Source organism: Ursus arctos, unplaced genomic scaffold, assembly GCF_023065955.2.
Source record: "Ursus arctos isolate Adak ecotype North America unplaced genomic scaffold, UrsArc2.0 scaffold_3, whole genome shotgun sequence".
In the NCBI taxonomy this organism is placed as follows: Eukaryota; Metazoa; Chordata; class Mammalia; order Carnivora; family Ursidae; genus Ursus; species Ursus arctos.
The window spans coordinates 75,893,859-75,908,791 of NW_026622985.1; the positions used below are offsets into that span (position 1 = coordinate 75,893,859).

At 40.3% G+C, this 14,933-nt stretch overlaps 1 pseudogene; it reads right to left on the reverse strand.

The window, feature by feature from the left end:
• Positions 1 to 740: 740 nt before the first annotated feature.
• On the reverse strand, positions 741 to 13,675 carry LOC113266989 (gametocyte-specific factor 1-like; annotated as a pseudogene).
• Positions 13,676 to 14,933: the final 1,258 nt, after the last annotated feature.

The window sequence follows — 14,933 nt, forward strand, 5'->3', positions numbered from 1 at the left end:
GAGAAATCAGAGAGGGAAATGAACCATGAGAGACTATGGACCCTGGGAAACAAACTGAGGGTTTCAGAGGAGAGGGGTGTGGGGGATGGGGTAACAAGGTGATGGGTATTAAGGAGGGCACAGGTCATGATGAGCACATGATACGCAACTAATGAATCATTGAACACTATATAAAAAACTAATGATGTACTATACAGTGGCTAACTGAACATAATAAAAAAAACCATCAATAAAATTGAAAACCTGGATACTTCTCTTTTCTCCTCTACTTGCAATCAAACAGAGAGGGAAGGAAGGAGGTGGGGAGAGAAGGTGGGAGAGAAGAAAAAACATTCACTGCCAAGATGTCACAAATGTCACTTCTTCCTTCTTCTCTCCTTGACTCAGCCCTTCTTTAAGAAGCAAAAAGGATGAAGCCATGAAATGGTGGTATTGTTTGGGATGTGCCAAATCCAGTCTGCTGTGTACTCGCAGGTTATGGTACAGAATCACTAAGATCTTAAGGCCAAATCTTTAAGGAATTAAATTTCCTATGAGAAAAAAGGAAAATGTTTTGTGATAGACCTTACTTCTGTATGTCTAAACTTTGTTTAATATTTGATTTGGGATGGAGCTATAAAAGCACTCAAAATGATTCAAATTATTGCACATTTTCAAACTCCAATAACTTTTATTTTTTTTGAAAGTCACAGACAGTTTACCTTTCTATAATTAGATTAGGAGGAAAAAGCAAGAGTCTTCTAGGGTCTGGATTTGATTAGATAGATGCGCCATTGCTGGGCATTGCCAATGTTTCTCCATGGCAGAACATACAGCAGAGACTTAGGACCTTGCATGCCTGACACAAGGTTACTCTTATGTTCCATAACTATGTTGCTTGCAGGGCTGTTGCTGCCGCGGTAGTTGACTGTGCCCCAGACAAATGGGGGTGCTCATCTGTTCCCACAGATCTTTATTCCAGTCTTCATCCCAAGGAGGGCACTGCCATGGGCTCTCAGCCACAGTCTCTTGTCGAACGTTCCTGGTTTGGTTGGCAACATCCTGCTCAACACAACTTTTGTCATCACAGCTTGAGATAGGATGACTGATTTCGGCCAGAGAAACCTGGTGGTAAGCACTGAAGGAACAAGTAGCCATTTTGCTTTCGACATCAGGATGATTCTTTCTGTACTTGATAAGATGATAAGGAAAACTGCCAGCCCTGATCTGGTGGTTTTCATCATAGAGGCATTGTAATAGCTTTTCAGGGTCCAGGGAATGACGTAAACTTCTTACTTACTGGAATGGAAGGAGCCGAATCCAAGTACTCCACAGAGACATGCTGTTCCCACAATTGCTTTCTCCCCACATCTCGCCCAGCAACACTCACTTCCAGCCCCTGAAGTTAGGGGGTGGAGCCCCACTTCCTGTAACTCCAGTAATTTTTTAAAATGGAAACACTTGCATAGCCTTTTATATTATGTTGGTTTAAAATCTGTTTTGTACTCTATGTGGAAAACCCAAAAGACTCCACCCCAAAATTGCTAGAACTCATACAGGAATTCAGCAATGTGGCAGGATATAAAATCAGTGCACAGAAATCAGTTGCATTTCTATACACCTACAATGAGACAGAAGAAAGAGAAATTAAGGAGTTGATCCCATTTACAATTGCACCCAAAATCATTAGCTACCTAGGAATAAAGCTAACCAAAGAGGCAAAGGAGCTGTACTCAGAGAACTATAGAACACTCATAAAAGAAATTGAGGAAGACACAAAGAAATGGAAAAACATTCCATGCTCATGAATTAGAAGAATAAAAATTGTGAAAATATCTATGCTACCTAGAGCAATCTACACATTCAATGCAATTCCTATCAAAACACCATCAACTTTTTTCACAGAACTGGAACAAATAATACTAAAATTTGTATGAAACTAGAAAAGATCCCCATAGAGCCAAAGGAATGTTGAAGAAGAAAACCAAAACTGGTGGCATCACAATTCCAGACGTCAAGCTGTACTACAAAGCTGTAATCATCAAGACAGTATGTCATCAAGACAGACACATAGATCAGTAGAACAGAATAGAGAACCCAGAAATAGACCCTCAACTCTATGGTCAACTAATCTTCAACAAAGCAGGAAAGAATATCCAATAGAAAAAAGACAGTCTCTTCAACAAATGGTGTTGGGAAAATTGGACAGCCACATGCAGAAGAATGAACTGGACCATTTCCTTACACCATATATAAAAATAGACTTAAAATGGATGAAAGACCTAAACGTGAGACAGGAATCCATCAAAATCCTAGCGAACACAGGCAGCAACCTCTTCGAGCTTGGCTGCAGCAACTCTAAAGGCAAGGGAAACACAGGCAAAAATGAACTATTAGGATTTCATCAAGATAAAAAGCTTTTGCGCAGCAAAGGAAACAGTCGACAAAATCAAAAGACAACCAACAGAACGGGATCAGATAAAGGGCTAGTATCCAAAATCTATAAAGAACTTATCAAACTCAACACCCAAAGAACAAATAATCCAATCAAGAAATGGGCAGAAGACATGAACAGACATTTCTCCAAAGAAGACATACAAATGGCCAACAGACACATGGGAAGTACTCAACATCACTCGGCATCAGGGAAATACAAATCAAAACCACAATGAGATACCATCTCATACCAGTCAGAATGGCTAAAATTAACAAATCAGGAAACAACAGATGTTGGTGAGGATGTGGAGAAAGGGGAACCCTCCTACACTGTTGGTGAGAATGCAAGCTGGTGCAGCCACTTGGAGGTTCTTCAAAAAGTTGAAAATAGCGCTACCGTATGACCCAGCAAGTGCACTACTGGGTATTTACCTCAAAGATACAAAGGTAGTGATCCAAAGGGGCACCTTCACCCTAATGTTTAGCAGCAATGTCCACAATAGCCAAACTATGGAAAGAGCCCAGATGTCCACTGACAGATGAATGGATAAAGATGTGGTCTATATATACAATGGAATATTACACAGCCATCAAAAAACGAAATCTTGCCATTTGCAACGATATTGATGGAACTAGAGGGTATTATGCTAAGCAAAATAAGTCAATCAGAGAAAAACAATTACTATATGATCTTGATGATATGTGGAATCTAAGAAACAAGGCAGAGGATCATAGGGGAAGAGAGGAAAAAGTGAAACAAGACGAAACCAGAGAGGGAGACAAACCACAAGAGGCTCTTAATCATAGGAAACAAACTGAGGGTTGCTGGAGGGGAGGGAGGTGAAGGATGGGGTAACTGGGCGATGGACCCTAGGGAGGGTATGTGTTGTAATGAGCACTGGGTATTATATAAGAATGATGAATTGCAGATCTTTACCCCTGAAGCAAATAATACATTATATGTTCATTAGTTGAATTTAAATTTTAAAAATCTCTTTTGTTCTTATGAAATCATTGCTCCTCGTGGTGAAATAATGCAAAGATACACAGTGGAAAACTGAAAGTCCTCTTCCCTCCTCCCTTTACCAGTGATAACTCCTGGTTATAGTTTCTTGCATGTAATTCTAGAAATTTCCTAGAAATATGGAAGCAAATGAGTGTGTATATGGTTAAAAGATAAACTGAGGTATATTAAAAATTTTAAGAGCTTATTTGAGCAAAAACTGATTCAAATTGGGTAGCACCAAACCAGAAGTTGTTAGGAGCACTCCATAGACAGGGACCAGGGAGAAGACATATGGAGAAAGAAAGGAAGCAAAGAAAGAAAATTACTGATTGGCTAAAGCTTTAAGCCTAGTTGGCTGTTTGTGATTGGTTGTCCTTAGTGTTTTAATTTCTAACTTTGAGGCATTTATAGGTTTTGATTTTGGTTTGCCTCTATAGGCTGCCATAGCAATAGACCCACATCAGTCTCAGGATCTCCTTGTTTAATTAATTTAACAGTCCATTTAACACAAATGGGGGTATGGTGTATGATATTCAGTAAGATGTATTGTCTATAACTTGCTTTTCCCACATGACAATATTTTTGGTGTATCTGTAGTAACCACATTGTACTCCGTTGTCTCCTATATGACAATTTTTTTAAAGTTCTTATTGATGGACATTTCATTTTCTGAAGATTTTTTCTCCTCTATCAAAAATATTGTAGTTAGCATTTGTATGTATGTGTGTGTGTGTGTGTGTGTGTGTGTGTATGGCACATTTTTGCCAGAATGAAGTGGAACTGCTAATGCAAAGGGTATATAAATTTCAATTTAGATAGACGCTGCAGAATTATTTTCTAAAAAGTTTGTTCCAATTAAGGATCTCAGCAATAGTGAATGAGAGGGAGCCAGTTTTCCTTACCAACACTGGGCATTATCAAATTCTGTAAGTACTATTTATTCATAAACTTGGTTCTTCAATAGTAAAGTTGACATTTCTTTTCATAGTTTGTTTAAGGGGTGTTCTTTTTTCTTGCCAAGATCTTTTTTTTTTTAAAGAGCAAACCTTGTTTTGTTTCTCATTTATGCCCAAATTATATTTTTAAGAGATTGTCGCCATTTCAGAAAATTAAGATAGACCTTTTCAGATATCAACAGATTATAATATGAAATAGGAAACCAACAACCAGGTTTAAAAAAAGAACACCTTATTTCTTTTTTTTTTTTTTTTTAAAGATTTTATTTATTTATTTGACAGAGAGAGAGACAGCCAGCGAGAGAGGGAACACAGCAGGGGGAGTGGGAGAGGAAGAAGCAGGCTCCCAGCAGAGGAGCCCGATGCGGGGCTCGATCCCAGAACACCGGGATCATGCCCTGAGCCGAAGGCAGACGCTCAACGACTGCGCCACCCAGGCGCCCCAGAACACCTTATTTCTTTTGCCTATTGTTTCTTTTGTGGTATTTGGCTTTAATTATCATTATTATATTTTAACAGTACAGTAGTCACTAGGAGCTACACATTCCTCCATCCGCTGAACCTCATTGCTTTCATGAGCAGTATGGCCATACAAAGTTTTGGCAAATAAATCTTTTGTAATAAGTATCTTTTAAATAAAATATGATAGTAGTTTTCACAGGAAGCCTAATCCTTAGTAGTAAAGGAAAGAACAAGCTAATTATAGTTTAAACATTAGCAAGTTGTCGACTCTGGGTTAGTCACTTACCTTCTGTAACTTTGTTTCCCCAACTGTGAAAGGCCAATTTTTGAGAAGACTAGAGAAAGTAAACAACAGTCAGCTAGTGCAGCGCTTGTCATAAGAATGGTAGGCACATAGATAGAGATCATTATTTATTTGAAGGCTTTATATACATTCCAGAGTTTTCCCTCTATTAGATGACTTAAAGTTTACATTTGAAATCTAAAACTGGCTTTAAAAATTTCATTTTGAGGAATATGATATGCGGTAAGACGTACTTATAATTGTTCCTTACTTAAAAAGGGTAAGTAGGTTTAATTTGATTGAAAACAAATTACCTAATTCTGGCACAATGTGTTATTATGCCAATGTGCAAATATTATCAAAATAAAATTAATACCTCTAGGGGTTTCTGTCTTATGCCTGATGTGCTTGTTTCTAATTAGACCCCATAAAATTTTGAACACATTGTGTTAACACAACTTTGTTCACGTACTTGGTTTCCAATTATTTCATTATAGCACATTTTTAATAACAAATGTCAGAGTAGGAGGTAGCACATACAATTTTTACTGAAATATATTTCTCCCCCACACCAACTTGCTAATCCTAAACAATACATATAGGGACAAGGATGGGCTTGGGTTAACATACAATTATGTAACTTTAAAAAAAAAATAGAGCAACCCTATGACCCAGCAATTGCACTACTGGGTATTTACCCCAAAGATACAGATGTAGTGAAGAGAAAGGGCCATATGCACCCCAATGTTCATAGCAGCATTGTCCACAATAGCTAAATTCTGGAAGGAGCCAAGATACCCTTCAATAGACGAATGGATAAAGAAGATGTGGTCCATATAGACAATGGAATATTACTCATCCATCAGAAAGAACGATTACCCAACATCTGCAGCAACATGGACAGGACTAGAGGAGATTATGCTAAGTGAAATAAGTCAAGCAGAGAAAGACAATTATCATATGGTTTCACTCATTTGTGGAACATAAGGAATAGCAGGGAGATCAGTAGGAGAAGGAAGGGAAGAATGAAGGGGGGGTAAACAGAAGGGGGAATGAACCACAAGAGACTATGGACTCTGGGAAACAAACTGAGGGCTTCAGAGGGAAGGGGAGTGGGGGATTGGGATAGGCCAGTGATGGGTATTAAGGAGGGCACGTATTGCGTGGAGCACTGGGTGTTAAAAGCAAACAATGACTCATGGAACACTACATCAAAAACTAGTGATGTACTGTATGGTGACTAACATAACATAATAAAAAATTTTTAAAAAAACATACAAGTATGCAACTTTTGGAGAACAAATCATTACGGATTATTTCATTTTCCTCTTATAGGCTTTAGTTGAAGATCAGAGGTAAAAGAGATTTCTGGATTAATCCTTATACAAAAGTAGAAACAATCATGAAGACTGTAATATGTAGCATACAAATATTTTTGAAAGGTGAGCAGGCAAAAGTATACTTTTGCATCATTTAGAAAACTTTAATCCTTGAATGGTGAGAGATGATTTCAGTGACTAATAGTTTTAGCAATGTCTTGTCCCCATATGATGTTGAGAACTACCTTTGCTGAAATTGTCAATCACTGCCTTATAACTCCTCATAAATAAGAGCTTCCATTTGTTACTCAACATTTAATTATGTGTTTTACATACAACTTCCCATTTAATTTTTATTTTTTCAGATGAAGAAACTGAACCTTAGGTTAAGTGACTCCCCCAAGGTCACATAGGTACAGCTGCAAAGAAGGCCCTGATGGCTTTGACTCCCCAGCCTGTGCATTGTGTCATTACAGAATACGGCACTCCCTTAGGTTATGAGATGAGATAACATGGCACGTAGAACTTAGAACTACTTCTGATTTCCTCTTTTTCTCCACAGCAACATCTGACCATGAGTGTCGGCCAATGACCGAGAACTTTTCTGCGTGCTAACTTCCATGGATTAAAGGAGAACCTGGCCTTCAAAGAAAGAGGAAGCCTGGGCATCAGGCACACAGTGATAAACTTTCCATTCACAGCAGCAGAGGGCAGTAGGATAACAGCGTCAGCCCCACCGCTTGTTGAACAATACCATCTCTGTCCTTGAAGCCTTTTTTCAGCAAACAGAAATGATAACTGCTCACATGCTACCCCATTATGTCACCAGAAGAAAATCAGTTAGCTTATCTTTCAGATAAAACATGGGCTATTTGGATGCTAAAAACAGAATATAAATAACTGCTGGTTTGTGGTTACTTTAGAATTTTTATGTCTTTGAGAGATTTTTTAATTTGCTTACTTATAAAACTGATTTAAACGCAATTTTTTTCCCTCAAGTAACAAATTTAATTTGGTGGGTATTTTGGCAGTGAGGGAAATGGGGGTGGGAAAGTAAGTGGTTATATCTTCCCTGTGATTGTTTTATGTATTCTTAGTAGATAAATTGAATAATTCTCTTTTTAAAAAAGAGCTTATTTTTTATTTATTTGACAGAGAGAGAGAGAGCACAAGCAGAGGGAGCAGCGAGCCCGATGCAGGACTCGGTCCCAGGACCCTGAGACCATGACCTGAGCCGAAGGCAGACGCTTAACCAACTGAGCCATGGAGGCACCCCTGAATAATTCTTTTTAAATGTCAACTCTGATACACTAGTTGTGAAACAACATGGTATATGAGAGAGACTGAGAGAGAGAGGGAGGCAGAGAGATGGGAAAGAGAGAGAGATAAAGAGAGCAGCAGGGGTTTGCTCAAGTGCAAGGAGGGGTGGGACAAGGTAGGAGGGGGAGTTGAGGCTGGAGAGGTAGACAGGGGTCAGATATGAGGGTCTTCTGGGCTATGTTAATGAACTCCAAATTAATCCTTTAGGCAGGACTGAAACAGTCAGATTTGTATTTTAAATCTGTGGAGAAGATGAGGTGAGGAGATGAGTCCGGAGGCAGGAAATCTAGTTAGAAGGCTGTTGCTAGCATCCTGGGCAGAGATGATGAAGGCTTGAACAAGGGAAGTATGAGGGAAGGAGAGAGGAGGATAGAAATAGAAATCAATAGATCGCTTGGGTGTGGGAAGGTTAGGAAAAACAAGGAACCTAATGTGACACCAGGTTTCTTGCTGGATGACGGCATCCACTCCTGAGAAGGGAGCAGGGGTGGCAAGCAGGTGTGGGGGCTCCTTTGAGCGTGTTGTATCTGAGGTGACTGTGGGGTATCCAGATAGTTTTCTGTTGTTTGTATTTTTGTTTTTAAGCCATATGATTTGGAAGCTCAAGGGAAAAAGTAGGGCTGTGTCATTAATAATGAAAAATAATAGTTGGAGAGATATAGTATGCCTAATAGTTTGAGAAGATGGTGTCTGGAACGAGATGACCCGAGTTTGAGTTCCAGGTCTATCATTTGCTGACTCTGTGAATTTGAGCAATTTGCATAACTTCTCTGTGCCTTAGTTTCCTCATATGCTGTGAGAATTAAGTGAGTTGATCCATGTAAAGCTTTTACATCAGAACTTGGCACACGGTAAGCACCATATACTGGTTTGTTGTATTGTTGCTTTTATTTCAGCTCTCATTTATGGCACACCCATTCTGGGCCACACCTGTGTTAAGAGCTTGCAGGCAATCTCTCACTTACTCTCCATAACACCCTGTGATGGGGATACTGTCAGGATCTAAAGAAACTCAGAGCACAGGAAGGCTGATCAGATGGCTCAAAGCAACCCACTGGGAAATAAAGGGCAGAGCCAGGATGCAAACTCAAGCCTGAAGGACAACAGGAGTCCAAGCCCATTAAGATAATACCTGAAACCATGAGAGTATGTAAAGGGAGAGGAGCCAGGAAACACAAGGGCTCCTCCATAGCTGGGGGTAAGGGCAGAGAAAAGCAACAGAAGACTCGCAGTGCCAGAAGCAGCAGCAGGTTAGCAAGTCGAGTGTACCTGGAGCCCGGGAAGGTAAGGATCGACTTTCCAGGATGCTCTCATAATCTCCCCTTCTGCCTCTACCTCTAATGTTGAGATTTTACATTTCATACTCTGGGCGTGAAAGAAAAATTACTAACTAGACCCAAGAATCTTGACTCCTACACCAGAGGCATCACATTATCTAATAGACTTAAGGGATGATGAAGGTACTTAAAATTTTGAGGCTCAGAGCTGCTCATCTATGTTAGGTCCTAAGAGCTTTCTCCTTCCCGAGGCAGTGGCCACAGGGATTAATAATCATATCTGCTTCTGTGTCCCAGCTTAGTGCTACTTCCACGGTCCCCCTAGCCTATATTCACTGTCTTTGCCAGGAGTTCCTGGGATTTATTCTGGATACATGTACTAGTTTGCTACAGCTGCCATAACAAAGTACCCCGGACTGGGTGGTTTAAACAACAGAAATTGATTTTATCACAGTTCTGAGGGATAAAGTCCAAGATCAAGGTGTCAACAGAGTTGATTCCTTCCAAGGGGCATAAGGGACAGGTCTGTTCCAGGTCTCTCTCCTCGGCTTGTGGATGGCCGTTCCCTCTCTGTGTCTTCCATCTGTCCCTCTATGTGTCCAGATTTCCTCTTTGTATAAGGATACTAGTCATATTGGATTAGAAGCCACCCTAATGACCTCATTTTAACTTGATTACCTCTGTTAAGATCTTGTCTACAAATAAAGTCACATTCTGAGGTACTGGAGGTAGAACTTCAATATATGAATTTTGAAGGGACATAATTTGGCCCAAAACAATATCAATACCCTAATGATGTTTACTTTAATTACTAGAGACTTTGACTTTGAATCCAGTATGGAAATGCAGTACAAGTAAAGAAACCTATTCTACCCCATTTTTTTGTGGTATCAACCAAAGGAAATAAATCTTCATTTTACATCCTCCGAGTCATCCTTTTCCAATTCATGAGATATTTAATAAAGAGGGGTGCCTGGGTGGCTCATTCAGTTAAGCATCTGACTTTGGTTCAGGTCATGGTCCTGGGGTCCTGGGATCGAGCCCCACATTGGGCTCCCTGCTCAGTGGGGAGTCTGGTTCTCCCTTTCTCTCTCTCCCTCTGCCCCTCTTCCCCACTCATGCTCTCTCTCTTGCTTGCTCTCTCTCTTTCAAGTAAATAAATAAAAGCTTTTTTTTAAAAAAAAAGCTTTTTAATAAAGAAGCTTTCGGGGCACCTGGGTGGTGCAGTTGGTTAAGCCTCAGACCCTTGGTCTTCGCTCAGGTCATGATCTCAGGGTCCTGAGATCAAGACCCAAGTCCAGCTCCATGCTCAGAGCAGAGTCTGCTTAAGAGTTTCTCTCCCTCTGCCCCTCCCCGCCTGTGCTGTCTCTCTCAAAATAAATAAATAAATCTAAAAAAAAAAAAAAAAGCAGCTTTCTTTCTTCTCTTGCTAAGGAAAAAGATTTGCACTCACTTTAAAATTAAAAATCATGAGTTCACCTGCTCATTCAGCCAATTCTGTCTCTTACAGTCAACATCCTTTAGGGAATGGGAAAGCCATGACTACCATGACCAACCTCCTGGGTATTAAGTGCAGCCACTCTCCCAGGTGCTGTGGAAAGGGAGACAGATTACAAAGATTCTCTGACCTCAAGATATTTATAATTTCATGCTATTATTTTTAATCCTTTTTGCACCATAGAGGCTTGGGAATCTGGTGAAAGCTAGAGCTTCTCTTCTCAGAGATATTTATATATGCTGATATGATGATAAGAAAATCTGTATACAGCTGATTTTGTTGCATTAGATCAAAATACTTTTTTATAGAATTGTGCTTTTTCCATCCATCTTTACATGCAAAATTAATTTCAGGCAAATTTTTAAAAAATAGGAAGCAGAAATCAATGAATGCAAATAAAATTAGACCATAAACTTTGTCTTTGCTAAAAAAATAAATTTCAATGAGAAGGCATCTCTCCCTTGGCTTGATAAGAAGTTGAAATTACTGAGTGGTCTCTGGTATGACAACACATATACTTTCCTTTACACTTTCTGTTTGATGGCAACACACGCTAAAAAGCTGGGCTCACAACAGCATGTGGTAGCAAACAGAATCAATTCACGACAGATGACACAATGGGCTTATGACAAGAGAACACCAAGATATTCCAAGATGATCTGACGTGGATAGTGGACTTATGTCATTTAATTTCTGTTGGCTTCACATCACTGAGTTTCATCTTCAGCAAGGGGATGATGTTGATGTCAGCAAAGGGAGGGTTAAGAATTCATGTTTCAATTTTCAGGCTGTACTTTAAAGAGTTGTGGAGTTTCAAGTTGTCTGCATATTTCTGTATCACAGATTTGTAAAAGAGAAGTTCATATTCTGCTTTCGTTTCATGAGAAAACATTTTGAAAAGGCAAAGATTCAAGGTGCTGGCATAAACAAAGTTGACACCTTGCTGTAGACAGCAGAACCAGAGAAAGCAATGGGCAGAGAGCTTGCTGCATGAAGATATGTCCTCTAAGCTGTGTTACTAAGCATCACAGGTGTTCTGTCTATTCACAAAGTGCCCAATGAGTTGTTTTTGCTGAATAAACTTTTCAGCATTTCAAAGATATCAATGGATTTGAAATTTCTGAAGGGACTTGCTAAATAGGAATTTATTTTTGAAGGCATCAGCTGGCTGCATAAAGAAGCTTCCAATTCCTCCATCGTATGTCTCAAAATAATATTTTTAAAGAGTCAACCATCATGGAATAATTTCATTTTTTGGAGGCATTGCTTTAACCTGTCTCTTCTGCTCCGAACCACACACCAACTTGACCATTTCTGGGGTACCCAGGTTTTACCACTTACTTCGTTGCTATAGTAAGAGTAGACTGATTTATCAGGGCACACTAAATTTTAGTGAAGTCTTGCCTTTTCAACTCTAGTCTTCTTTTCTTAGAAAAGAGCTACACTAGTAAATTTTTGGAACAAAAATGATGAGATACTTCTTCAGCATTTTTGGCTCCATGCTTTTTCACTGACAAGAATGTTGTCATGCAAAAAGGACTAGGGCTTTGATGTTCTATCACGCACAGTGGGAACCAAAGCCAAAAGCTATTTGACATCTCTTCCTTATTATTTTCTTTGACATTTTCTAACTTAGGCCAATCCTGCAGTAAACAAAGACAGATGCTCATCCTCATGATGGCAGGACACATATTTTTTAATTCCTAGCAGTAGAAAGCTGTTCTGACATATGACAACACTGATGAGTCTACACTGCATGTCTGTAGGAGCAAGCCACAATAGACATTGAAATACTGTATTCACCAAGATACTTTGGAAAAATCTCATAAAAAATCACTGATGTGTATGTGTGTGTGCATTTCTGTCCCCGTGTATGTCCACATGCATATCCAGACTGCCCTCTGATGGCCTCCGACAGACATCAGGGTAAGTGCACTGGGATAAATGAGTGGACGGTATCTTCAAGGAAACCCAGAATCCAGTGTGATGACAGAAGGATGTGAGCCCAATGGTGGGAGAGACCCACTTTCCTGGTAGTCTTAGAAAAGTCCCTGATAACATTGGAGCTACAACTTGAAGACTGAGTAGAAGATCTTTAGGTTGAGAGGAGGACAAAGGGCACTCCAGACAGAAATGGAAAAGGGAGATGCCATAACCAGGGAACTTCTGGTACTGTGTGTGGACGGTTCTAAGAAGCTAAGAGTTATATTGGAAATGTTTAGCTATCAAGACAGAGAAAACTATGTAGGCTTGAGTTTTAACTCTTGCTATTTTTCTGTGTGACCCTGGATAAATTTCGTAAACTCCTTTGAGCTCCCTTTCCTCATTTTTAATATGGGGACAGCAGCTGAAAGCCAGCTTGGGCTGGGATTTTGTATTTGTCCAAATAGGATTGCTTTAAACCCTCCTTGCCACACCAAGTGCATGAACACCCTATGAAAATGATACAGCCACCCTCTCCTTCACCCTCCCCTTCATTTAGGGTAAATAACAATAGCAATAGTAGTATTGACAATTCTAATAGCTGAAGTAGAATGAGCCTATACTCTGTGCAAGTGTTGTATTAAGTGTTTCGCATGTATCATCACATTTCACTTCGTAACACTTGAGGCAGAAGCCGCCGTTATGTCCATGATGAGGAAACAGGTTTGTTTGTTTGCTTTTTGTTTTTAAAGATTTTATTTATTTATTTCACAGAGAGAGCGCGTGCACAAGCAGGCACAGAGGTAGGCAGAGGGCAAAGAAGAAGCAGACTCCCTGCTGAGCAGAGAGCCTGAAGCAGGACTCAATCTCAGGACCCTGGGATCATGACTGGAGCCAAAGGCAGACACTTAACCGACTGAGCCACCCAGGAGTCCAAGGAAACAGGTTTAGATAGGTTAAGGGACATAGCCAAAATTTCTCAGAGAGCGGCCATAAAGCCAGCCATTTAAGTCGGGCTCTTTCCTCTACCTATCTGTTTTAAGTTTCCTCCTGTAGCTAGTCTTCTTCGATTGTATCCAATGATCACCATGCCTGGATTTACCCTCTCTAGTAGCCCCTCAGATAGAAACTTCCTTTGGATGGTCTGCTCATGTTTGACTTCTTTCCATGAGGCTGCTTCTCGGACCATCCTGGCCTCTATGTGCAAGCGACACATGCTACCACTTAACCTGGATTCGAAGGATATTGTGCAACCGCCAGGGCCCAGGACTGCAGGTCCCTGTATGTCTGGGAGAGGGAACTCCATGCACTATTGAGCTATTGTCAGGCCCAAGTTAAATACTTTCTCCCAGGGGCACCTGGGTGGCTCAGTTGGTTAAGTGTCTGCCTTTGGCTCAGCTCATGATCCCAGAGTCCCTGAATCAAGCCCCGCATCGGTCTCCCTGCTCAGTGGAGCACTTGCTTCTCCTCATGCTCTCATTCTCTTTCTCAAATAAATAAATAAATAAATACTTTCTCCTGGAATATGCTAGAAATGAGTGCACTGAGTGATATAAAATTTTGTTAAGCAGAAGCTGTGGCTGCCCTGAGTCTCACTTATATGTTCAGAAAACTGAGCATGGGGAGGACAAAGAACAAGGGGAAGAAGAAGGAACACCAAAAAATAAAACAGATTTTCTAAAAAGGTGCTCATGGAGTGGAGGCTAGGTGCTTCTCTGGGGTCTGTACAAAACACATGCTGGGTTTCTTTTCATTTCTTCTAAAGAATTTTGTCAGGTTATAATCAACCATGGAGCTTGTTCTGCCTGAGGGAAAGGACTCCAGCTGGATCTAGCTTGATTTAACTGTTTACATTTCTGAATTTCCTCCCTCATATCTTCCTCTGTCAAATGAGCTTATCTACCCAGCTCAAGGTTATAGGAAGAAAGTATCTTAGTTGATATTTTAGTCCGCTTGGACTGCTATAATAAAATTCCACAGACTGGGGAGCTTATAAGCAACACAAATTTATTGCCCACAGCTCTGGAGGCTGGGAAGTCCAAGATCAATGCACCAGCATGGTCATGTTTGGTGAGGGCCTCTTCCTGACTCACACCTGGCACCTTCTCACTGTCTTCACATGGTGGAAGGGCTAGGGATCTCTCTGGAGCCTCATAAAAAAGAACACGAATTTCATTCATGAGGGCTCCACCCTCATGACCTAAGCAACTCCCAAAGACTCTTGCTCCTAATACCATTATCTGTGGGAATTAGGATTTCTTCATCTGAATTCAAGGGGGACACAAACATTCAAACCATGGCAGTTAGTTTCTGCCATTTTTGTTTATTTAGGTTGATTCTGTGAAGTAATACAGTAAAGAGTAATAAGGAATAGAAGCAGAAGATTAATCTTGGGGCTTACCAAGTTCAACTTCCTGACCACCCACCGCTCTCAAGATTTGGGCTAAGGGTGCCGTCATCTACAGCCCACAACC